Here is a 26,659-nt window from a genome sequence, read left to right as displayed (position 1 = left end):
CACTTTACCATTCCTCCAGCAGGAAAGAGAGAGGTTGGGGCTGGGGGGTGAACTGACACACTCAAGCCAGTAGGTGACAGTGTTGATGCTGTATTAAGGAAAGTTGGTAGCAAGTGTCTGAAAATAGTGCCCTATACAGTACCTCTGATAATATAGTATTATGTATACTGAGAATTTGCTGCTTGTGCATTTGTGTCAATTTGTGACTTCAGAGCAACTAACCTCATGTCTTCCAATTTCTTTCTTGTACAAGGGACTGTCCGTTTTTGCAATTGAAACGAGGGGGTTTCATAGAGCCTGCAATAGTATACGGTCTCAATGTGAATCCTTTAAACAGACATAACCCCTAATCTGTGCAGTTTGCCACACTCATAGATTTACATGTAAAAAAGGTATTTTGAGACACAGTTAAACGATGGACAATCTCAACAGACTTGAATTTAAAATCATCAGTGTTAATGGGTAATTAGGATGGATGGAATAGAGCTGAATGGGATAGTGTAACAACACTACATCTCAAGCTATCATTAGTGTGATGTCCATTTCAAATCATATTATCATCATGTTTCTATTACATGATGTTTATGTTTCTTTCTTTCATGTTAATAGCCTAATTACCCATATAATGGGTTGTTCTGGGGCACAACTGGAAAAGATTATTTCATTGAAATGCTCCATTTGCAGCTAAACAAATAGAAAAACATCAATTAAAACATTTTTCCAGGGGTATGACAATTAGTGTTTATATCCGGTTCATATACAGTACAAAGGGAATGGCTGCAGACACAATGTTGTATACATTTAATAGATTAAAGAAAGTTATCAACGTTCTTACTTCTTACCTATAAAATATATAAGAATGATGCTGGTACAGTACATTACATTTTCTCACACAACAAATATATTTTGGGTTACGTCCCCTTTGCTGGATAATATGACAATGAATGAAGCTATGGTATTGAATTCAACTCCAAAGGGATTGTGTTAACGTCTGACTAAGTTAACTCAACATATAAGAGAGAGATCTCTGCCTGAACCCGTGTCTCTGGGTAGAAGCTCTGAGGTTGTTTTCATTCCTGGTCTTCTCTTGCCGTACCAGCCCTGTGTAGGGGTGGACTCGGCCACTCACAGCCCTACACACGGCACACAGAGACACCAGAACTTATTTGTGTGTTTGCTTTCAGCAAGTGGAGTCACACTCAGTGGTATTCACCAAGCTGTATAATTCAGCCTGAGTGGCGCCCAAACTCTGTGGCACATGGTCCACCGCTCCCTCTCTCTGTGGGTTACCAGTGGCCAGCACACTCCCTGCTGTACCTCTCACACACGCATGCATGCACGGCACACATGGACACACGCATACAAATATGCATTACATAATTCAAACAATACTACAATACTACATTGATCTTCCTAGTGTGAAAATCCATGTACTTTAAGAGGTTTATTCAGGGGTCTTCAGTGATAGATTAACTCAAATGAATAAGTCCTAAAAAATATACATCTTTTATTAATATGAAAATTATTTATAAGCAGGTTACAGACTACTGATACATGAGTATTGTTGCATAAATACACATGTGTTCACATATATACATTGTGATTTATATATTACATTTAAATCAAGAAATCACAATTGACTACATTTTTTATGAAGTGTTACCCACGTGTGTTCATAGATGTATGCGAACATTGAATATTAGTCGTTTTAAAACATTCCAAAGGTTTTGATGTCTTATTGCTCATGTGTTGTTGTTCATGTGTTCTATCTAAAAGAACAATGATATGTGAAAAGATTATTATGTGTCTGGTTAAAAACCACAAACAAAGCTTTTGTTGTTTATTCATTGACACAAGTGAGCAAAGCAGTTTTGCTTCAAGATGATCAAGTAAGTGAGCATTGCTTCAATGTTGTCTTCCAGGTTATGACTTTTAACTTGTATCTAGCTGACATCATTTTTAGTGTGGACATCATGAGCTCCAGCATCTACATCAGTAACAGATGCTAATGGGGAAGCTTGACAGATACCCTACCTCTTGAAGTCTTACTTCAGTTTTCACTCTTCACTACAAAGAAGCAGATAAATGGAAATGAGCTCAGATGTTTTAACAGATCTGTTAAAACGAGAGGAAACCAACATGTCCTGTTGTGACCTCCTCTTGCATTGGTGGTTATAAGAGAAGTGCAATAATAAGTAAAACCAACACCAGACATATTGAACACGATATTGTGTAAGGGGCCAACAAATCCAATATGATTACGAAGATCTCTACTGAAGGTTAAACTTATTTATGGAGAAGCTGTAAAAAGTACATTTTTATAAACATCAGTATATATAACAAAAATAGATCAAGGCATATTTTCTTCAGTCACACATTTTTGTTTGGTTGTTGATTTAATGATGTATTCATATTAATGTAAGTTTAAAAGTTGGGATTTATGTGTACTGATCTGAGGTAAGGACTCCGACTGAAGTGTGTTGAAGTGCAATTGACCCATTGAATACAACAATTCTAATACCATAGCACATGAGGTACTTTCAATTTATATTTAAAATTTCATTTCATCCTCTGAATTGACTGAAAATAACGCACCATCAACAGTTTTTACTTCTCATAAATATTCATTTGTCACGAAAATTGTATTAATGTTATTTATTAAATAAAAGATGAAAAAGAAAAATGAAACATTTTAAATCATGTGAGGCCAAAGGAACTCGAACATGTTCCTTTAGGGCCCTGCAAAAATCCAGCTGAAATGTGAAATAATAAATAATAAACCTAGTCAGGATGTCATTGGGACTTTGAGAATGTTCTTTTCCTTGACATGGGTTGATATTCTGATATAAGGCTGGCATTCTGTTTTGATTTAGACTAATAATTTATTGCATCTGGCATCAGGGTCTGTACTAGAAGACCAAAGGCAAAACACAACCTTTAAAAAAGAACCTGATATTTCTGCCCCTAATCAGTTTAAGATGAACCTCCTCTTTGTAATAAGTACTATTTGCTAGATCTATCAGACAAAACATCTTTCTAGACTTACAGAGCCATTAATATAGATATAATCATAGGTCTCTTCGAGAGGATTCTGCCCTCAGAGGGAATTCCTCTTTGGCGAAAGCCTGGCCCCTTTCAAGGCCCAAGTGTGACTTACAAATGGCTTTCTGCGAATGAGTGACGGACAACATGAAAGATGGCTGACATTTCCCCAATGTGTGGAATATGAATTATCTTCCAAGGGTTTCATGAGACATGTGCATATATAGCACACGCATGCGCATGCACACGCACACGCAAACACACGCACACGCACACACACACACACACACACACACAAACACACACACACACAAACACACTTATCCCTTACTTCAGACATGGTCTACAGTTCCAAACTAAACCTGGTGCCATTTTGCCGCTGTTGTTCGTAGATGTACGACATACTGTATATTGTATTTCCGAGTCATATTCTCAAGAAGAGAGAGAGGCAACAGCAAGCATTTCTCCAGAATGACAGTCAAACTTGTACCAGGTTCCCCAGTCAAAGCAAGTTCGGAGCTGCCCTCTAAGAAAACAATGGCGCAATAGCTAATGTGGCTCATTTAAACGCCCAGCTGGTCATGAATGGCCACATTTCCTCATGTTAAAAGACAGCTCCAGAGCCAAGCCCTGTGGAGGTGAGACTGTGACACTTCCCCTGGCGCCTCAGCTCACCTGGGTAACATCCCACCAATGTCTAGCCAACAACTATTTGCCATTGGCAAATACAGACAACACACACAAAAATGAAACCCAAATGCTCTGTTGTTTCTGGAAGGATCTTCCGATTCATATTAGGGCATCAGATTCAGTCTCAATTTTCAAGTCTAGGCTCAAGACTAATCTCTTTAGTCAGTGTTACGACCGGTCTTAGCCCATCTCTGTTTTGTGGCTGGCTTGCTGGGTGCTTACTGGGCCGTCTTCTGGTGGTGTCAGGGCTGGGCCGGCCTGGGCAGCTGCACCTCCCCACCCGATGCAGGTATGTCACAGGGTTGGCATTAGTCTAGTGGCTGGTGTTAGCTGTTGGGGGCCATTCCACGCTCTCCTCATCCATCGGGGTGAGCAGGCACTGGCAGGTTGGAGCTTTGGTTCGGCCGGGGGTTGCTACTGCTATTCTTCCCCATGCAGGCTGCCCTGATGCAGGTGTAACACAAAGTTGGTACAGGTTGGGGGGGGTTGCAAAACCTGCTGCCTGGGCCAATTTTGGGTCCTTCTTCCCGTTCAGTGGCAGGTGGACTCTTGCGGGGCACAGGTTTGTGTTGGCTGGACGCCTCTGTTGTAGTAGAGTGTGCTCTGAGATGGTCTCTGTGTTGGCTCTGGGCGTGTCCGGCTCTTGCTGCTGTCCCCTCTACCCCCCTGATGTCTCTCTGTTTTTCCTTGCCACTGTGAACCCATTTTTCCTGCCACTGTGCCCTCTATTTACCTCCTTTTTGGGGGTTTATGGTTTGGTGTTAGATCATATTGAATGTATTGTATTTATTGTTTATATTATTTAGTATTGCTTCTGTTGCGAAGCAACATTTTGTGATGTAAAAAGTGCTATATAAATACATTTGATTGATTGATCGTGCAACAACACCACCTTGACCCGCTAAGATGAAGCCTGGGTGCTTTCAGCAATAGTCCAATTCATTATCATTACCGTTTTACTGTACCCAAAGGTGTTCCTGATGGGATGATGATGATGTGTACTGGCCAGGTTAACCTCTGTGTCCCAGTCAGCTTTATATGATGAACAGAGAGGTTCATTCACTGCTGAAGGCACACAACACTGCCTTCAAAGCAGGCGACACAGCTACACAGGCCTACAGCTCAGCCAGGGCTAGTCTGCAGAGGGGTATCAAGGAGGCCAAGCTCAATCACAAGCTGCGGATCGAGGAGCACTTCCAGAGCACCTCAGACCACCGTCGTAAGTGGCAAGGCAACCAGTCCATTACTGACTACAAACCCCAAAACACAGCCCCCACCAGCACAGCGTTCCCACCCAACGAGCTAAACCACTTCTATGCTCGCTTCAACCGGGACAACAAAGAAACAGCCACCAAAACCGAGCCCCCCCAAGATGACCAGCCACTCACGCTCTCTGAGGAGGAGGTCTTTCTCCAGCTGAGCAACGTCAATGTACCCCGTTCTACACTGACATCTACAACCTGTCACTGTCCCAGCGAGTGGTCCCCAAGTGCTTCAAGGTAACAGCCATCGTGCCTATGCCAAAGAACTCTGCTGCAGCGAACCTGAAGGACTTCCGCCCTGTGGCACTCACGTCCGGCCCCATGAAGGTCTTTGAGAAGGCACTCCTGGTCCATGTAAAAACCCAGCTTCCCCCCGGACTAGACCCCCAGCAGTACGCCTAACGCAAGAACAGGTCTACGGAGAACGCCACCTCCACGGCGCTTCACTCCATCCTGACACAGCTCGACACAAGCAACACTTATGCCAGGATGCTGTTCATTGATTTCAGCTCAACCTTCAACACAATCATCCCCTCCAAGCGGGTCATCAAACTCAGAGACCTTGGTTTCAGCACCTCCCTCTGCAACTGGATCCTAGACTCCCTTACCAACAGACCCCAGCTTGTCAAGTGGGACAACCACTCCTCCTCCACCCTGACCCTGAACACCGGTGTGCCTCAAGGCTGTGTGCTGAGCCCCCTCCTCTACTCCCTCTTCACCCACGACTGCATACCGATGCATGGATCGAACTCCATCATCAAGTTCGCAGACGACACCATGGTGATAGGCCTGATAAGCAACAACGACAGGTCGGCCTACAGGGAGGAGGTTCAACACCTGGCGGAGTGGTGTGTTGACAACAACTTGGCCCTCAACACCAGCAAAACCAAAGAGATCATTGTGGATTTCAGGAAATCTGGACGCTGTGAACACTCCCCTACATCAACGGGATGGAGGTGGAGTGTGTTCCCAGCTTTAAGTTTCTGGGGGTCCACATCTCCGAGGACCTCTCTTGGACGCTTAACACCTGTTCCTTGGTCAAAAAGGTGCAGCAGCGCCTATACTTCCTAAGGAGACTGAAGAAAGCCCAGCTGTCCACCATGATGCTGACCAGCTTCTACCGCTGCACCATTGAGACCATCCTCACCAACTGTATCACAGTGTGGTATGGCAACTGCACTATGACCGACCGGAAGGCTCTGCAACGGGTGGTGAAAACCTCTAAACTATACGTCACAATACTACCTCTGCACATACTGTATATTACATAGTTTGCACTTCTGGTTGGATGCTGAACTGCATTTCGTTGTATTGTACTTGTACTCTGCGATGACAATAAAGTTGAATCTAATCTAATCTAATATGGCCAGGATACAAAGTCAGGAAAAACTCCAGTCCCTAATTATGCTCTAGCTGGTGCCACCATGATAATACATGAGGTCTCCTTAGGTACACTCATATTTAGAGGTGACTCAGTTGCCACACTTCCCATCAAACACAGTGCAACACTGATGGTTACAGTTCAATACTAGGTCAACATAGTTTCCTTGGAGTTGGCAGCCTGCCTCTAATGATAGTAGAGATACAATGGTGTCACAACTTCATCCCTTACCCAACGTCTTCATAACCAAGAGCTTCCTGGATGTACTGTACCCATGAGCCCCATGGGAGTTGTCAGAGGTCAAAAAGGACGGGCGGGAATATATGAACACGGTTTCCAATAAAACAAGCCAACTCCGACCAGCATGCAAGCAGCCAAATGAAAACCAGGTGAGCTCCCCATATTATGTTCAAAACTATCAAATGAATACCAGATCATGTGCTTGATGCAGTCAGAGTATTTTTCCCCCCTTTCCATGCCCTACTAAAAGAAATAGAAGTGATCAGCTAAATTTAGCCAAACACAGCACCTTGTTAGCGTGGAAGACTAGTATGTCAAAGTGGAATGAGGCCAAAGGAGATCCCAATAAGGCTCAATCACATTTGCAGTGTCAGTTCAGGCCAGTTCACTCTAAACAAACCTCAGAAGTGGATACGCTGTCAGAATGTCAGCTACACCGCACTATTTTATTATTTCCGTTTATACAATATATCATGTTAAGCCGTTGTCCTTCAAACATTGCTATCCATTTGAAATGTGTGGGTATCAGCTATCCCAATCGGGGAAAAAATGTGATTTGAATAAGGCGAGGTGAACTGTTTAAGTGGTCATGCATTTACCATGAAATATGCCCTTATTAAGGATGAAAGATTGGGTTACTTTTTTGCCACAAAAACTGAAAACTGAGTCAGAACAACACTCAGTCTCACAAACCTTTCCCTGCTAAGGCTGTAATGTAATTTTCAGTATTAAAGCAGGGCACATTAAGAAATGACCCTGAAGACAGTCACACAGAAAGAGAAACATTTTGTTTTGGGTCAGGAAGGAAGCACATTTTACATCTGAGAAGAAAATATGTTGAGAATAATCCAAAAATACACAAACAATTGTAGAAATTAACTTTCTATACGGAAGTGGTGTGGCAGGAAGCTGTTAGTCATTAAACAGGAAGTTGTCAACGAAACACTGCAGGGGCAATGTGTTCTTGGGAGTGACTCTGGAGACTACTTCCTTTTACCTTTTTTTTTACCGTTTAAGAGGTTTCAAGATTGGACTAGACAGAAATACTGCACTTGTGTGTGGATATAATGACACTCTAACTCTCTGTGTACAGTTGGAACTAGAGGAGGTTTAGTTTGTCATTAGCAGTAGCGTCTATGTGGAGGGATGACAGTACTCAATAGGGCTGCACGGTTCATTGGCAAGACGCGAGAAGGTGCAACGTAAGCATGGCCTGTTACTGCATGCCCACCCACCCCCCTCTTGCACACCACACACATACACACACAAGAACCACACACATACACACACACACGCACGCACCTACGCATGCACCACACACACACACACACACACACACACACTTACTCGCACGCACGCACCTACACATGCACGCACCACACACACACTCACTCACCCACACGCACGCAAGCAAGCACGCACCTATGCACGCACGCACGCACGCACACACCACACACACACACACACACACACACACACACACACACACACACACACACAATTCCCATTAGTTGAAAGGTCATTTACTAACAGTGTTTATATAACAATACCCAAACTGTTTTAATCTTTTTATATTTACTTGTATATTTACTATTGTAAATTAATGATCAAATCAGACTATTTTTGACCCAGGTCTACAGAACACACATTATAACAATCGATTGGTCTTTTGTGTGCCTAAAACAAGCTGTTGGAACAACCTCATGGTGCATTGCAGTGGATTTAAGTGACTGTAAATTTTACCAGCATATGTTGTAAAAGCAACAGTAAGGGAATTGTTCATTTTGGAGGGGCTAGCTTTCTAAGTAGCTTCATTGTGAGCATGTGCTGTAGTGTGTGCTGCGTTGTGTGTGTATGAGTGTGTGTATGAGTCTGTGTATGAGTTTGTGGATGAGTTTATGGCTATTGGATATGTGTCTGACAGGATGTAGAAGTGCCCTGTAGCAAGGCGCAAAAAGAACAATCTAATTATGATCCAGTGACATCATCATCAAAACAGTTTTTCACGGCTATCATCAGGCAGAAAGACACAGGGTGTTTAAATTGACAACTTGAAAGGATTCTAACAGCACTTTCTCATTTCAGGTAACCTAACCTAAACTTTCACCTTTGAGTTGACTATTGGCTCTACAAATACCTATTGTAAGAGCCCTGGTACGGTCTGTTTGTCATTAAGTAGGCCGTGAGTACCCTAGGGGCAATTTGATGTATTTCCTTCACACTTCTGTCAAAGTTCATAATATGCGATAGATTACCCCCTGCATTGACTCTGAATGTCTTCTCAACTGCACATTTGTCTCCTTTATGCCCCTTTTCACCTATATTGACGGATTCAAAAGTCATCACTCACCTAATTCATTCAAGTTAACCCTCAGTGGCCATTCATAGCTATTTCAGTTTATTTGGTCGACTGTGTTCTGCTGCCTGAAACATTAGACTTTCTTTAGTTTCAGAAATCCCCCCTTTTCAATGTGTTTTATATTGTTAGAATCTAATTCTAAATGACATTGACAAAGACTAAAATCGTAATCTATTTGTAATTAGTTTAATAGCCATGTACCGGTCCACTTTAATCTGTAATTACCTCACTGTTTGAGCTTCTATCGTGACATCCTGATATATACAAACGATTTCTCCTCCTTTTGGAACTACGAGTGTCCTTTAAAACGTAATGTTCTGTAAATTAAACCATGGCAATTTCTAAAGCTTTTGATATGGCTTCAGTAAAAATAAACAGAGCTTTTAAATAACTCAATTACACAATTAAGTGGACTACATAATTAAACCACTGTGACCCACATGTTGGCACTAAAGTAAACTATGCAAGTAACTGGCTAGTTTAAGTAAACATAGTGAAAATGGCTGTGTATAGCCCTGACTCTCCACAGTAGCAGCAGCAAATCCCTAAGTGCTGGACCCTATGATTAGATCCACTCAACCTTTGGAATAATAAACGTCAACTACTGCTCTACCTAATTGAACATTAGATATCATCTTGCAAGACTGTGGACTGTGCTAGTTCAGCGGCAACTGACTGTCCTTTACTGTCCTTGGCACTAACTGTCTGACATTCTCTCTGCATTTTCAACCAAACTAGTGAACCTGGGATCCAACCAGGAACAGCCATTTCCGCTATACTTCTGCACACTTCACTGACCTTTTCAAGGGATTCGTTTTGCCTCTTACATCTTTGTTGCCAGACTTTAACAGCAACATCTAACCTAGAATTCCTGTCATAGTTAACCACCATTACCTCTGTCTCTATAAGGGCTTTCTGTTTGTGCCGTATCTCTTTGGTTAGTTTCACAATCAAAAGAGATTTGTTACTGAAGTCAATTGAACGATTATAGCGATAATGATTATGTTTATAATTGCAACAATATGTACAGTACATTGTCTGTGTTGTAGACATGCAATTGCATTGTCGTGCAATTTATTTAAGGCTGATTTCAAATTAGAAAGCGCAGAGAAAAACTATTGTACAGGTGAATAATACTGTATATGCATTGTAAACTGATATGTACAGTTCCTGCCAACATAACTTTACAGGCCTGCACACACACACACACCCACACCCACACACACACACACACACACACACACACACACACACACACACAGACACACTTACTCACACACACACACACACACACACACACACACACACACACACTCACACACACACACCAGCCCACATAGAAATACTGCAGAGTAAAGGGATACAACTGGCGCCAACAAAAGGTACTCCATCACTTTCAAACACAGAGTATATCAGATGTTTCCCTCTCGTACAAGTCTCCTGGCCAAAGTTAAATGCAGAGAACAGAAAATGAAATCTTTATTACAATAAAGACAGATCAAACCCCTAACAACACTATTTTGTGTTTTCACACATCCTCATATGGTTTGTGGTGTCTGAGACCTTCAGTGGCACAGTCAGTATGTTTCACGTTCAAACAGTCAATCATTATTCTGTATCTCCATCAGTCTAGGTGAAATATGTCTGCTTTATCATGCCCTACAGTCGCACGGCATCCTAATGATAATTAGGCTAGGGTAAACAGACTGATAGGTGGACCTCTGCATCTTGTTGACTTAGGTTGGGAAAATCATTGCATTGTTTATGCGCTCCCCTAATGTCTAACAACTGAAGAAATATCTGCTGCGCCGGCAGCACAGTGTAATCAGGGTGTATTCTGTCTGGCACGCATCAATGCCTCTGTAGTCCTCTGGGCGAGGGGGAAGTACGCTTTAGCTCTGCTGGGAAATGGCTGTCTTACATCATCCATCTGTGACAGTCCATATCAATATGTTTTTTTTTATTAATTAATTCATTCAAGGAAAAACATGTTAGTTTACATTACAACTGATTTGTCCTAAGAATAGAAATCGTTTAGAGATATGTGTGAGTACGGATATTCTCAACTCTGTACTCGACCTCAACAGGTTCTGATGCAGGGATGTGATCGTGAGCAGGTTTGATGCAGGGAGGTTTTGATGCAGTGATGTGATCGTGAGCAGGTTCTGATGCAGGGATGCAATTGTGGGCACGTTTTGATGCAGGGATGTGATCGTGGGCAGGTTTTGGACGTCTCTTAAAGGACTAAGGCCTCGGCCAGTCTGGCAGTACTGCTCTCTGGGTGGGAACACGCACTGTGGTGTTCTCAGCCTGCCAGCAGGAACCCTGTGGCCCTGCCCTAACCAGGCTTGACTTCACAGCCCACGACACAGTGGTCCAACGGCGCCTGCCGGCTCCCCCCAAAACACCATTTCTGCCCCAGATGTATTCCTAAGATACGGTAGAACAACAACATCAAAGTTGCATGCAGGATTATTTAATGCTGCAGTCTTTTTCTTTTATTTTGGAAGAGGAAAAGATATTATCATTCAACCACACGTATTTAATTGCAGCAATTGGAGCCAGTCTGACTTTGGCCTTTGCTTTCATCTGTAATGGTAATGATTATGAGATAGAGCTGTTTCTGAACAGTCTAGTCTGATGAGTAGGAGAAGTGCTCTATGATTACTGTTTTCATTCACTTTCAGTCTGTATTAGAAGATTTGGGCAGCAAGTTTCAATATTGTAAAAAAAAAAAGAAAGAAAGAAAGAAACCCGTTTAGTATTCATTTTGGACAGTCGCCATCTTGATGCTCGTGCTTGATTGGATCTTTTAAATGGAGGGCTTGACTGGAAAATAAGTAAACAAGGAATGCCTTTTCACAATGTCAGCAGGCTTTGTCAGGCCAGCACAGACATTTAAAGAGCATCTTATCATGTTGATTTAAGCAATTAAACATGAAGTTGCTCTCTCCAAGCTCTGACTGACTGTATCGTCTTAATTATTACCCACAGAGCCTTATCCTCAAAGCATTTTCTGTAGCCTGATAAAGCAGTCTTATCATGGTCATTATGTGGTTAACTATCTGGCTGTGTGAAAAAAAAATGCTATGTTTAGATTTGGGAAATATTTGGCGAAGTACAACCTTGCCTTTCATGTATTTGCAAATAGTGGTTTACAATGCTTGAGAGGTACTTCATTTTAAACAACACTATTTGTTCTTATAAGATAACTATTGAAATTCAATTGATGAGTAGACAATCATTTGACTATATGGAGCCAACAGGTATTGAACAGAAAATAATGTAATAATAGGTATAGTCATATTGTTGGTTGTATCTTTTAACTCATTGTACTCTTAACAAAACATACTGTAAATAATGTACCAAACGGTGGCCCTATGTCTTGATTGACTGAAAATCATATCCCCATGTACAGTCCCTCTACTGTAAATAACAATAATTTAAAAAAGTAATCCTTCCTTCTTTTAGAATTGTGGCCGCTGGTCTAAGCATATATTTTGTTTTTCTTATGATGACTGAAGTATAGATGATTCACTTACTTTAAACAAATGTACTTTGTATAAAGGTGTCTGTTAAATTTCAAAAATGTAAATGTAAACATGTAATTTTGGGATATATATATATATATATATATATATGAAATAAGTCATGCATTTCAAAATAAATATTATTCTCATCAAATTATACCACTTTGAATCTTCTGGGTTATTGCATGGCTGCAATTGTGATAGTGCACATTATAATATAGGGACACATAAGCTGGAACCAGTTATTTTGCTATAATTGGTTATCCTTTGTCTACTACAATGTACCTCCATATGGGTGGACTGCTTTGGTAGCCCCATAATAGCTAGGTGTTGCTTGTGCTAACTAATATCCAGTGTATGGAACTGCTATCTTTTGCACCCAAGTCAACCACATCCAGATTCTGATCTCATCAAACATGACAAAGCTTTGCAGGGAGAGATGGGTGACGATCTGGCCTCTGCCCCTGCCAGCAGGGAGCTGTTTTGACAAGGTTTATCACACTGATCGCCAGGTAATTTATAACAACCCCCTAGCTTCCAGTGGCTCACTATCTACCCAAAGACCTCTGCTTACAAATAAGACAGAAATGCTGGTAGCTGGATTTCTCACCTTCTGCTGAAGAGGGAGGGGGAAAACCCTGACTTTATCTTGGGCCCACATTGCGGGTTGTCTCTTGCAAAGATGCCCAGTGCTAAGATGCCCAGTGAATTCCTTGGCATTCCTTTTGTTTTATTTACCTGCATAGTGATGCAAGGGCCAACGAATTTATTCAGAAGTCATCATAAATCATCTTGTAGAATAAAATAAACTCATCTGTACCTGCGTAGCTTTAGTGGTAATCAGGATGGCTTCAGGGAATTCCAAAGGTTCACAATCTTTGCCAAGCTTCATCATTTTTATCTGTCCTCGTCAGTTTATGGCATGTTGAGTTAACATTGAGCCACACAATATATGGTGCACAGTTCATATAAATCCAGAAGAAATGAGCAATCAGAAAATGACTAATGACATCTAAGACAGACTCTATGACTTGCAGGCATACAGTATCAGTGCCATATGTGTGGTTTTACCTCTAACAGAAGCACTAAACTATCTACAGTAATGATACTGAGACTTATCTATATCATACTGCAGTTACATGTCACAGTAACTACCAATGCCTCCACCATGGGCATTACTGAAAAACCATAATAACCTGTGGAATATCCATGGGGACACAGAAAGCCAGTCAAAGGACAGGTTCACATTGACAAAAGAGAACCCACATTACCAAACAGTAATTGAACATTGTGTCTTTCTCACACAGAGGTGGTACAGAGGTGGATGATCTAATCACAGTGAGGGAGGCTGGAAAGTTGTCCTCTTGAAATGCAAATATTTTCATAGCACAATGCTATCAAAACAGCATCTGAGAAGAAGGCTCCACCCCTTGCTCCCGCTTTCAAAAACGACTATTGCACAGGTGTCTAAAATGACCATGTGGCGCATGGAGTAGCATGGAGTATTTCTCTGCAGTTAACATAAACAGCAAACACAATGCTGAAACAATCCAGAAAGATGGCATCCTTCAATTTCAGAGATTCACCAAGGCATGAATGAGACTGAGGCTGTCTTTAGCCCAAATGGACTGCGGGTGTGTTGCGTAAAGTATTCTCATGTTCACATCTCCACGTGGATTTAAAGATATTATGACATCTTTGCACATACGTAGATAATCAGACCATGTTGTGGTTTAAAAATCATCTTGAAGATTTGTTAACTTTCATACAATTAAAGGTAATAAAAGCTATTAACAGCTATTTGTAACTGTGGTTATCACAGATTTTCTTCAATTTCTCGATACATTACTTTAAAATGTTAACATTTGTTAGATGTCTACTACATTTCAGATCTGGCCACCGCAAAGTAATGAGACTCAGTCCAAATACATTCTTTTAGAAATGCAAGTTAACATTTAATACAACAATCAAAGGGAGAGACAACCAAGAAAACCATCTACTAATGTTCTGCCCATGTTTTTGTCAGTATGCCTACTTTGGTTTATAGCATTCAGAGGGTGCTGTGCTCAAGCATAAAGCAAAAGATCCTACATGTGTTTATCATAAATAGAATTGAAAAATATCGAGAGGGATTTGTGAAAAGATTCAAGACCTGCTCTTTAAAAAATGAAAAGAAAACCCAAAATGTAGTCACATGAGGTTTTGTTCATAGCTTTTTTGTGTGCTTAAACTGAAGGGTAGTTCCAAAAAGCCACCCACACTTTACCAAGCAGTGAGCAGCCAATCTGTAACCAGCACCTATTTATGGATTACTGTACTGCCAGATAGACATTCCTTTCAAAGTGGAAGAGGCCTATTGAATGGGAGACTCATCCATCATTCCACAGCCAGTGGCCTGCATACATAAATAAGAATGGCATTGTCTGGATAACACTCTCCGCTTTGTTTGGCTTTAACACATTAAATTGATCTCTGACGTCGGAAGACCAGCCAATACTGGGCCCAAAGTGAAGGTTTGCTGACCATTGTGTCTTTTTTAAAGTGTTATTGAAAGGACACGCAGAACAGTCTATTTGTGCTGTAGACATAGCTGTCTATTTATCAAGTGGCAGCTGTTTGTTGTTATTTTTATTTTTGTATGCACTATTTATTCAAAAGCAGTTGAAATTGTATTTCTGATCCATGCATTCATATGGCAGCCATTTTTGTGGCAGGCACTATTTCATTTGATGTGTGCACTTTCTTTTAAGCCTGTCCTTGCTTTCTGTTGAATCAATAAATAGATCTTCTTAGAAATGTTGGATGTGAATGACACCTTTGCATGAGTTACTCAGTAATAGAAACAGCAGTCGACCACAAGGTTATGACAGTTATAACAATTATTTGCATGACAATAGACCAAAATTCACCAGGCTCCTTTTTGGTTATTTACATTCAAGTTGTATCTTCGGAAAATACTTTACTTACTAAAACATTAAATTTGAACAACATTAACAATTTGATAGAATATAATATTGATGTTTTTAGACAGATGATGCAATTAGAGAAATGTACACCCAAAACTGTTTAAATGTATTTAATCGTCTAGTGGGAACTCCTTATCACATGCTTGGTGCATTAACGTCCTGTCCTATTGTAGGGTGGTGCAACTTTGCTAAAGTGATGTTGTCTAACTGCTTTCCATGCAAGTAAAGGTCATTGTTTGACCTATTAGAGTGCTGGACATATAATTTAAAGTTGTATATGCCCACATGTTAGTCAAGACAGTCTTATGCCAAAAGCCAACTGGCGTAATAATAGCCACAATCTATGTGGTCTGGTATTGGAAAAACAAGGTTTGGCTAAGGCACCTTGCTAAGCTATGTCCCATAACCCAAAATGGATGACAACTTTGTCCTACTAATATTTTCTGCATGTTTGATCTCCAGGTTTTGATAGTCACAGATCCATTGATTCCAGAAGGACATTGGACATCGAAATAATTATTTATATCATGTTGTTGTTGTTTCAATAAAAACTTAACTGAGTAAGGATTCATTTGAGGATTGACTGTATATATTTCATTGTATGTTGATGCAAATGTGAGTACAGATAGAGTAGAGTATTGGCAATATAATAGACTACATGAAGATAGTAGATGGGGGTGTACACTTGTATTATATTGTATTTTGTAGTATTATTATAAAGTGGAATTTATATACCATGTTCAAATGGGTGACTGTTGAAACTGTTGAAACTAAAAAAAGACTCTTTGGGCCCTGTATTGGCCAATCTTTGGACATCTTGGATCACAATCTTTGCCACTCTCCCCGGTATGCAAACCTTCTCACCGTATTGGTGCGAAAATCAGTCCAATAGTGAACAATCATTTCTATTGAGCAGGTCCGCACGGTGGAATCTCCTCAGAGTCAGGGTACGGCTTTGTATCCTCTAGATTTATGACTCAAAGAGCCAATCATCGTAGCCATTGTTGCAGATGTAAATATCCTCAGTCTGCTTTTGGCAGTCATATTGTTATGATAGCTCTGAACCTACATCTATTCAAATGACTAGGAATACTTTGGAGCTTTTGACCATTGTGCAGTGGTGGGAGGCTTTGATAGCATGAAAACGCATTATTGTCGTCCAGAGACAGGGCTTTTCTTATTTCAACATGGCAGTAGAGCACCATTCAAAGGGACCTGTTTTCTGTTGCTATGGATGCAACGTGTTTCTGTGAGGGATATTCTGCACTATTATTACATGCCGTTTCCTTCCAGCAGAGCCTCGTCCCTGAGCTGCTGTAAGTCATCGCACTGTTTGGTTCTGAGGAGATTTACGAGAGTTGTTGCTGATCACTCTCACAATGCAGGCCAGAACATGTTGGACATTTGGACAGGGCTGGAACAACCTGCACAGCACGTGAGTATTTCAGGGTGAAGGTGGACAGAGTTTCAACCAAGAAAGAGTCAAGGTGCAGATGAAAATGACACAAACCTATTAGAGGATGGAGGTCTCATCGTAACCTTCTGATGAAGCCAAGCTGTGCTTGTGTATTCAGAATGTGTGAAAGAGAGCTGCACCTCAATCTTCTATGGTTGGACGATAGAAGCGGCATGGTATGACTGTCACACACAAGGCCTCTCTGGATATAGGACACACACACGTACACACACTCACACACACATGCACACACACACACACACACACACACACACATACACGTGCTCATACACATGCTCATACACGCACAGACACACGCAGACACACACACAAAAAGAAAGAGAGAATGAGAGGGAGAGAGAGAGAGAGAGAGAGAGATACAGTACTGTATAAAGACAATAAAGACATTACACCATCAGACACACAGACACATTAAAGACATCACAACCTCAGACAGATGAAGGAATGATACTGAGCTCCTTATAGCTGGAGCAAACAGAAATATGATCAATCAGGGTCAGTCTGTTGAGGCCTGAGACTTCTGGACAGCCTGCAGCGGGGTCTCTTTCCCCCAGTTCACAGCTTTAACAAGTCTGATTTGAGTGACCTGGGGAAACAGTTTAATGACCGTTCCTAGACTGCGTTTCAACACTGCGTGGGTGGGTGGTCTGGGCAGTTTGGGGGTGGGGGTGGGGGGTTTGGGGAATTGTATTATGATGTACAGTGTGCAATGTGTGCTGCAAATGGATGTTACAATAGAACAACAAACATTTCCCCCCTCACCCTCCCATTGAACTACCAGATGAGGTCAGGCAGCTTATTTAGACAATTTTTCAAGGGCTCCAAATTGCAGGTCCTTTCAGAGAGGTTAGTCAGATGATTTCCCATAGATGCCCCTTCGTGCTTCCATATTTGGAGTTCAAAAGCATTACACTACTGCAAAATTGCAAGATGTGAATTGAAACATTCTAGTTGGTTCAAACATTTAGATTTAGATTTTGGGGTTGTCAATCTAAATGTTAATCTTTCAACCCTGTTTCTCGCAAGTTCATTTCTATTATGAACCATGTTTCTACTACGGCATGATGGCTAATACAATTATGTTTGTTGACACTTTTTAATTTTTTTGTCAACCTGCGGGATGTCCTGTGAAGATACTATGATAGGTTTCACTGGTCGAGACTTAATAAACATCACAGAGTTTTATGAGTTGCCCGGCGCCACATCCCTCGAGTCAACTCTGCTACTTAAAATCATTTACTTAGAACCTGATGTCCAAGTGTCCTTTTCACTTGTTTCATCTGCAATTAATCAGCCATCATGTTTAATGTGAGTTTGTTAGGTTTACCCTCGTCCCCCCCACAGCTCCTGCCAGGTTTATGGTCAACACAGAGCTGACTCCAATATTTAAGAGAGTTCTGACACTCAACAAGCTTTTCAAGTTGTTATTCCCCTGTAATCCGGTAGATATTGATGTCTGAAAAACATTGATTAATCTCTGGTAAAATACAGTACCGTTTTGTAAATATAAGTATTAAGATTTTTGTTTTGTTTTATCACTGTTATAGCATGTGCACTGTAAACAAAGAAATAGCACACCTCTCCACTTTAAAACGTCAAACTCTTTTACTTATATAAAATAATAAACATGAATTGCATTGTAATACATTTAAATTTTATGTGTGAATGTAATAGTTTGCCATGGTAATACTATAAAAATCACTCCGAAAATAATCGTTCTGACGACAGCCTCTCAACCCAAGCCATGTTCATTTATTTGTACTTTACTAATGGAAAAAATATTCCCCTAATTATGGTAAATACTAAGTTGCTATTTCATGTGGGATCATTCATGTTTGATGCCTGTTTCCGATAAGGCACTTTTGAAGTTGCACTGTATATGTTGTAAATTGTTTCTTTGAGCTCACTCAAGTACCAAAATCACCCCTGTTTCACCACTGGGAATAGGGAGCAGAGCGGCTACTTCAGTATTTGGGTTCTGGGCCAAGACTCTCTCCAAACATCTTTTCCTGGTGCCTAAAATTAGCACTATAATGAGGTAGTGGCTTCCTCTTCTCTGAACTAATACTCTCTCCCTGTGGGAATAAATGAGTAACACTAAAAAGATGAACAGAAATGTCTCAGACTGACTCATGCTGGAGCTCAAGTATAAAACAAAAGAAAACACTTAAGTCATCAAATAGTATCAAAATTATAAATCTGTGATGAATATATATTTTTTCCCCTTTTTTTTTAATTTTTTTTTTTTTACCAAAGTTCACTTATTCTAATTCTATTAGATTCTATTAGGCCTTCCAAACAGAACCAGAGTGCAGTTAAGATCTCCTCGATGCTCTCCTTGACCACCTTTTCCACTGTATACATTCATTAAAGAGTTTTATGTGCAGCCCAGGATGGCTGGAGAGAATGGAAAGGACATGCTTAAGTAGACTCTACTTCATTATTAAACCGATAGGTCACATTTAATTGCACTTGCATTAATCTGTTTTATTTCAACTAATGAGTGCTGCTGTAAATTTAACTGTAGGTGAGGAATGTTTATTACCCTCAGCAATCTTTTGATCAGGTGCTGAAGTTATTCAGGGGCAGGGGAGTTGGAGAATCTTTACTGTGTACAGTACAGTGTCCGATTACACAACGGTTTGATTTTCTTCTCTCATTAGGAATTCTCCATTACAAGTAAAAAGCCGACAGCTCCATGAGAATAGTGGTCTGAAGTAGGCTGACCTGTGGCCTAAAGGCCCAACTTAATGACAGTAACCACGGTAAATGTAATCTTTAAAAAAAATGTTTTTAAGGGTGACACAATCTATCCATAAAATTGAGATTTTGGATAAGGAAGTTCAACACTGTTATGCAGTGTCATGGTGTTTTCACAAGACACCACCTCAATACAAAACTTATTAAAACTATTTATTATGATTTATGAAGCTATTTTGCAAAAATAATGTAGAAACTCTGTACAGCTGTAATGTAAAGTCTTACCCAATAAAACAAAACTAAACTTCAAATTAGAGGAAAAAGTTCTGACATATCAAAATGTCACTCAATATACAATAAATTGTCTGGGAAGAGATTTGAATGCTATATTGCAAAAACATGTTAGAACGGGTGTCATACGTAGCGCTATAGCAAATCATAGCAGTCTCCATATTCTGAAACAGTAGAGTATGAAGGTAACTATTATCACTTTATCCCCAATATGAAATAGTACATGTCATTTGAATGGCATCATATGGACAGGGGTGTAGTATGCATATGGATCATCTGCTCAGCCATATACTATCATTTACTCACAGACACGAAGCATCTGTCTGTGAACCCTAGTCTTCCTCCAGCCCATTGACTTCAGAACGCCTCAGAGAGAACCATGCATGTTCTCAAAACAAACATCACAACCTGCACAGGAGTCCGGGCCCAGACCCTAAAGAGCAACGCACAGGGATCGCTCCTGACAGCTGTTTCCTGTTATGTAACGACACACAGCTGCTATTTCCAAGAGAGGCCATCTTGGTGTTGTAGACATTTCCAAGGGTCAATGGGAAGAAAAATAATGCAGTTTTAATAGTGACCAACAATGGACCACCAAGGTTTCTGCTATCAAGCATGCCATGTTGGAGTCCCAGTAAGTTACTGTAACTTAAACATCAGGATGACGGTGGATTCTTAAGTTGTTCTAATTGTTAATATACAATCTATGATCGCTGACCTACAGTGAAACATCCAACACCTTGCAAGATCTTCTTAATAACGCCACAGCTAACCGAAGTGAATCATCCCATCATACTTCCTATCAACTCAATGCCGATATTCTCTTGTCATTTTTTTGTTAATTAGCTTCGTTAGTTCAAAATATGTTGCACAACTCCTAGATGTCCAGATGTCTACAGCTGGGTATACAAAATTAATCATCAAAGAAGTACCAGTACAGTGCATTTGTCTCAGCATCATAGTCGACGACTACATTTTGCACAAGAGAATTCAAGATAAATGGCCTAGCTGTAGTTTCTGGGAAACAGGCGGAATATTTGGCCGCAGTTCTTCTGTAAATATTGGTTTAGTTAGTTTGAGTTTCCTCCACAAAATAAACATTTTACATATTGAGTAGATTAGCATACTTATCTGACCTGGATATTGTTTAATAGCATGTGAACAAGTCTTTACTCTCTTCGCATGGTTGATCCAAAGAGACCACCCTTACAAAGACAGGGATGGCAGTTTCCTCACTGGTAACGTTTGTTTGTGTCTTTTGATATGCACCATTTCTGATCTCTATCTAAGATCTCGTTGTTCGTCAGATGTTAACCTTTATTGACTCGATACCGGATTCGTAGCTACGTTTTGTCACTGCTACTTAGCATTTTTCCTTGACTCCAAGATCATGTCATTTGTCTTTTTGGCAGATATTGTTGTATGAACATTCTATAACACATTGTATATTTGCCATTGGATTATCACAGCCCTGCTCACATTGACAAGGGCATTGTGCGTAAAGCTTGAGTCAACAGGGTGACTCAACATAAGTGTTATTCAGGACCCATACACTAGAACATCCCTGCCTTAATCAGACACACTACATATCGTGGAGATGCCATATTTCATAGGCCCAAGTCTGAGTTTCTAAATAGACAGAAAACCAAAAAGATGTAGCAATAAATTACAAGAGGACATGTAAATCTCTCTTTACGGATGTTTGTGGAAAGATTATAACAGCAAGTTGATAAGGTCATAACTTAGTACCAGACCTTGTAACGGGAGGCAGATTGTAACAGCTCACACACTGTTCCCACGGGAGCCAGCAGTGTATGCAAGCAAAGCTGTTACTATACCCATTTAGATTTTAACGTATTGCTGTTTCCTAAATGCCTATGCCTGGGATTACACAAAATAAGCTTTACACGTCTGTATTGTAAACCTCACAGTTTTGTCAGGTGCTGACCAGCCAGAATTCTACAAGCAAGTCCAGCAAACAAAAATTGGCCTTGATCGCACGCTGGAAATGCCTCCATGGGTCAAGGGTATTTATTGTGGACATCTGTTCTGGGTTAAAGGGCCACAGAAGGTACAAGTACATATGGAAGTCTCTTTTCACAGTGGATGGGGCTTTCCTCCATGGCTGCGGATGTCCACGGTGTGAGTGCCTAGGGTTGACCCAGCGCCCCCATCCACCCACCCACCCGCTCAACGCCGTTCACTCCAACTCGCCACGCATGTCAAGTGACAGCCATCCGTCGAGATTTATCAGGGCAGGATTTATGTTTTTAGCAGCCGGGTCCCCGCTCCTTAGTAGTCGTGCTCACCGCAGGCAGTGTTTTTCTTCCTGCACATTCTTATTAGTTTAGTTTATTACAGCAGCACGTCTGGTGAGGTCATTTATGGCCGACCATGGTGGTATGACAAACTCATTTATAACGGTGAGGCTTCAGCACGTTGTATGAGGTCACTCTTGCCTTCCTCCCCTCTCCCTCGCTGCCCAGACGCCCAGCTCCATAGGTAATGAAATCATCTGTTTATCTGTATATTTGCGCAGGAATACGATGGACTGGGGGACGTTGTTGTTGCTGTGTGATCACTGGCTGGGGGGTCATTTCACACACTGCTGAGGTTCTTCTCCTGCAGCCGATAAACACCATTGAGATAATATGGGAGAGGCGGCAGGTTGAAAGCACATGTTGCAGACATAAATGAACAAGACATAAGGTAGGAGCTGAAAACAGTAGTGATGGGAAATATTTGCTCTATGAACTCCACTGAAGGGCAAAATACCATCTAGTGTCAATCACTGGCATAATGACAAAAAACACCTTCACTGTCCCTCACAGCAGAATGATTTGATTGGCTCAGAACTCTGTGGCTATGAGTAAGCGCTCCACTCATTAAACAATATTTTCCATCTCCCCCCAAAAAATCAGGGAAAGATATTATTATTAATCGGAACTGTCGATAGAAGCTACAATTTCTGAGGGGTAATTAGCAGCACTAAATTGCATGTGTTGGCCCCGCTGATATTGAACTTGTGACCCTGATCTCACAGGGAGATGTTCAGACTAAGATAGAGGGCAGCAGAGAGATTGAAACATGCTTGTGGAACCTGTGTGGTCTTCAGAAATGTGATGTATAGTCCAACACACACACAGTCAGGCCTTGGCCGAGACTTAGCCCTGATTCATACCGAGTATCCATCTGGTAGAATACCCAGCAGTGTCGTACCCAACGCTCTGCAGTCAGAACCCAGAAAGAATGCTCACCGGGTGGGTTGAGGAATCCCAGGAAGCACAAATGAAAAAGCTCCATATGTAGAAATCCTGGATGATGAAGATGCCACATAATTTGCTTATTGTGAAAAGGAAGCGTTCATTTATAATAGGTGTGTATATTTAACACTTTCAGAAATGAAAAATGGCTCAAGTAGCGATGTGTGAACACTAGCAATCTCCCAAAGATAACAAATGAACACAATACTATAACCATGACAGAGTTTTTCTATTTGATTTTAAAGTATTTCTTCCAATTAGACTATATATGCAAACCGTACCATAATAAATTCTTACGGTTAATATAGATTTATTTATCCCCCATGTTGGTAGAAAAAATCCCTGTCTATCCAACTGCCAACATTCATGTGGTCAGTACATGGCATACTTCTATATGTCTATGTTTCACACAACTCTCATTGAAGGGGTTTATGAGATTTAATGTAAATATGAAGAAAAACAAATCAATAAAGAGTGTACATTTGTGTAAGAGGTGTGTAGGATCATTCAAATAATTTATGTTTATACTTAAAATAATTCAATAACAACTATATAGTATGTGTCACCCACATGGAGATTTAACTATACAGCATGGTTTTCATTTACCAGGGCAGTGGAAATATTCTTATTGTGGAAGCCGAGATGGTGGGCTTGTCTCATGAGAACTTCAATGAACACTGCTACTCTTCTGTTGAGAAATGTAATGAGAGTCATATCTGCGGCAACAAGTTCTCACAGCAGGGACATGGGGTGCGAGCTGCAATAAGGAAATGTTACTCATCATTTCATAAAAGTGGATCATACCCAGACTCTTAGCAGATATTTATGCTGTATGAAAACCAGTCTCCCAGTTACGCTAGCAGATTCGGTACTGGGTGTCTGTTACCAGCCCTGACTGAAGACAGCTGAAGTGGATTAGGCTAAACGTCCTTGGAAAAAATAGCCCACCACAAGACTAAAAGAAAACAGCACAACACTGTCCGCTTGGTGTGTTCAAGAGGAAATGTACCCACTTTCTTTGGTCATCTCCTTTCTGCGTGCAACACCATATAGAAAACACATCTGAGAGGCTCTTGAGGTGAGGATTTGTAATAATGTGTGGTAAGTGTCCTATTCAACAATTACCTCATACAAGATAGTAGGCAGAAAAAGTTTTGTCTGAAGATTTTGGCATCACATGAATGTGAATTGTTAGCATTCTTTCCCTCCTTTACTTTAGCCTAAGAGACCATTTTTTTTTTTTCATTTTTTGGTTGAGTTAAATCTATAGGAGTTAGTAAAGACACTGATGTCAGGTAAAGAGATAAGTGTGAACAAGCGCTCTCTGTCTGTGTTTACCTCTGGAGGGCAGCTGTTGGAAGCGGACACTTTCCATTTGCGTTGGGCCAGTTGTAAGGGTCAGTGCCTGGGAATAGGCAGACTATTGTGCTTCCTGCTGGAGACAGATGTCAAGGTCAGCGCTAAGGTAGAGCTGCACTGTCACAACGTAGATGGGAGGGATCCAGGCTCTGCACCAATCAGAGGGGTCCTGAGAGGAGTAGTAGTAGCACTAGTTTAGCATTTAGCATTAGATACAATGATGTAGCAAACATACTGTGCGTCATAGTATGTGCTCCTGAGACAGTTCAGTCAGAGATGTAGGAATAGGTGGAGAATAAAGAATGGACATGAACAGAATCAGTGGTCCTACTTAAACTAGATATGCCTGCAGCTATGAATAAGACTTCATGAGTCAGCCTATCCCATTTAGTGAGCAGATTATACTTGAACCCTTGTGTGGTGCTGGGATACCATTTCAACTCTGCCACCCATGTGGATGTCTCTTGCTTCAGTGCACCCAGTCAACGTATTGCATTTGGACAAATCCTGCACTTTATCAGCACACTATGGGCCCATTTAGTGGAACTCAGGGGAAAGCCACGTACTCCATTGCAGCTTTTGTTGCGTGCAAGATGGATGATAAGAGTAACCACAGAAATGAAGAATGTGTGGCATGATTTGATATGCAAAGCCTCACAGCCACGAGTGTCTCTTTAAGCATCTATTTTTCAGTCAGTCCATCACGCATGAACGATACACTTAGAAATGGGGAGGTTAAATAAGACATTCCGGATACAAACAATTCACTTAAACAACTTTTACAGTCGCTATCACATAGATAGCAATAGCATTTGTATGTCTCGTTTGATAATCCGGTCACAGCTATAAAATCCCCAGAGAGCCTGCTGATGTTAGGCCTACTTTAGGAAAACAAGAGGGGATATTTTTTAAATCATCAGCAATCATATCCCCCTGATCCATCCCCGACAGTGGAAAATAAATCATATGAGGACGGGCTGACATGTTAAAGTTTATTCTAATTTTCGTTTTGGCTGGTCTACCATTTCTCTAGCCACAGAGGATGTTCGCACTGATCTGGCTCGCTACACCGGGCTGCAATGCAGTCCAATTCAGTTGGGTCATTACAGAACGAAATCCAAGTCACTACAGTAATTGCAGTATGGGTAAAGCTCTTAACTGGATTCAGAAGGTTTGGCTCAGTGATGTTCTATGGGAATTTTTATTGAATTAGCGGGATGTGGATTGAATCCGATTATTAGATGTTTAAAGAGTATCTTCAGAGACATTTTCTCTTTTGTATTTTACAACCTCAAGTCTTCTCAAGTCTCTTATTATCATTATTATTAATGACACAAAAAGTATTTGTTTAGTCTTGATCTTTAAGAACGCTATTGATAATGTATGTCAGAGAATATATTTATAATTGCTTTGATTTTCTTTATAAAAAAATATGGATTTACAAAAAACAAGCAACAAGCAAAAAGTCCCATCTAATCCCAATTCCTTACTTTACCACCTGCCCACAGTGGACCAGTAATCTCTCTAATCCAATGAATCTGAGGGTAAATAGCCAGGCTCTAGAATATCAAGAGGGACACTCACAATATTTGGTTAAGGGATTCAGGGGGGAAGCACTCACAGATATCTCACCTGAGTAGGGAGGCTTTCTTTTGTGCAGCTGGACAGGTCAGAGTATCCATTTTCACTTGAGGGTGAGAATGGTTGGAGCTATAGTCTTTAGCAATTAGATCAATGCCTAGTAATGTGTGTTTGCTGGAACCCAATAGTGTTTCATGTGACTAGGACCATTCATCATGATGATTCGTCTTAGCTTCCTTTCACTTGAACCAACATATTCTATTGGATGATCACATTGCGAAGGCTGGCATTCAGTCATGATTCCATGCAGCTATTGATTAGTCCTGTTATCTTATGTACTTGCCATGACACCAGTTAAACCCAGCGCCATAAGAGAGAGTCAGATGATCAGATCAGAGCCATCTCTGCAGCTAGGCACATCCATGTGATCTAGGTTGGGTAGAGTGGATATCATGCCTGTACCACTTTGGGCAGGTCTGCACTTGTCACATCAGGTAAAGCTGCTCTCTCTCTGAGGT

Source organism: Nansenia antarctica, assembly GCF_963989245.1.
Source record: "Nansenia antarctica genome assembly, chromosome: 1".
Taxonomy (NCBI): Eukaryota; Metazoa; Chordata; class Actinopteri; order Argentiniformes; family Microstomatidae; genus Nansenia; species Nansenia antarctica.
This window is presented reverse-complemented; position numbering follows the sequence as displayed.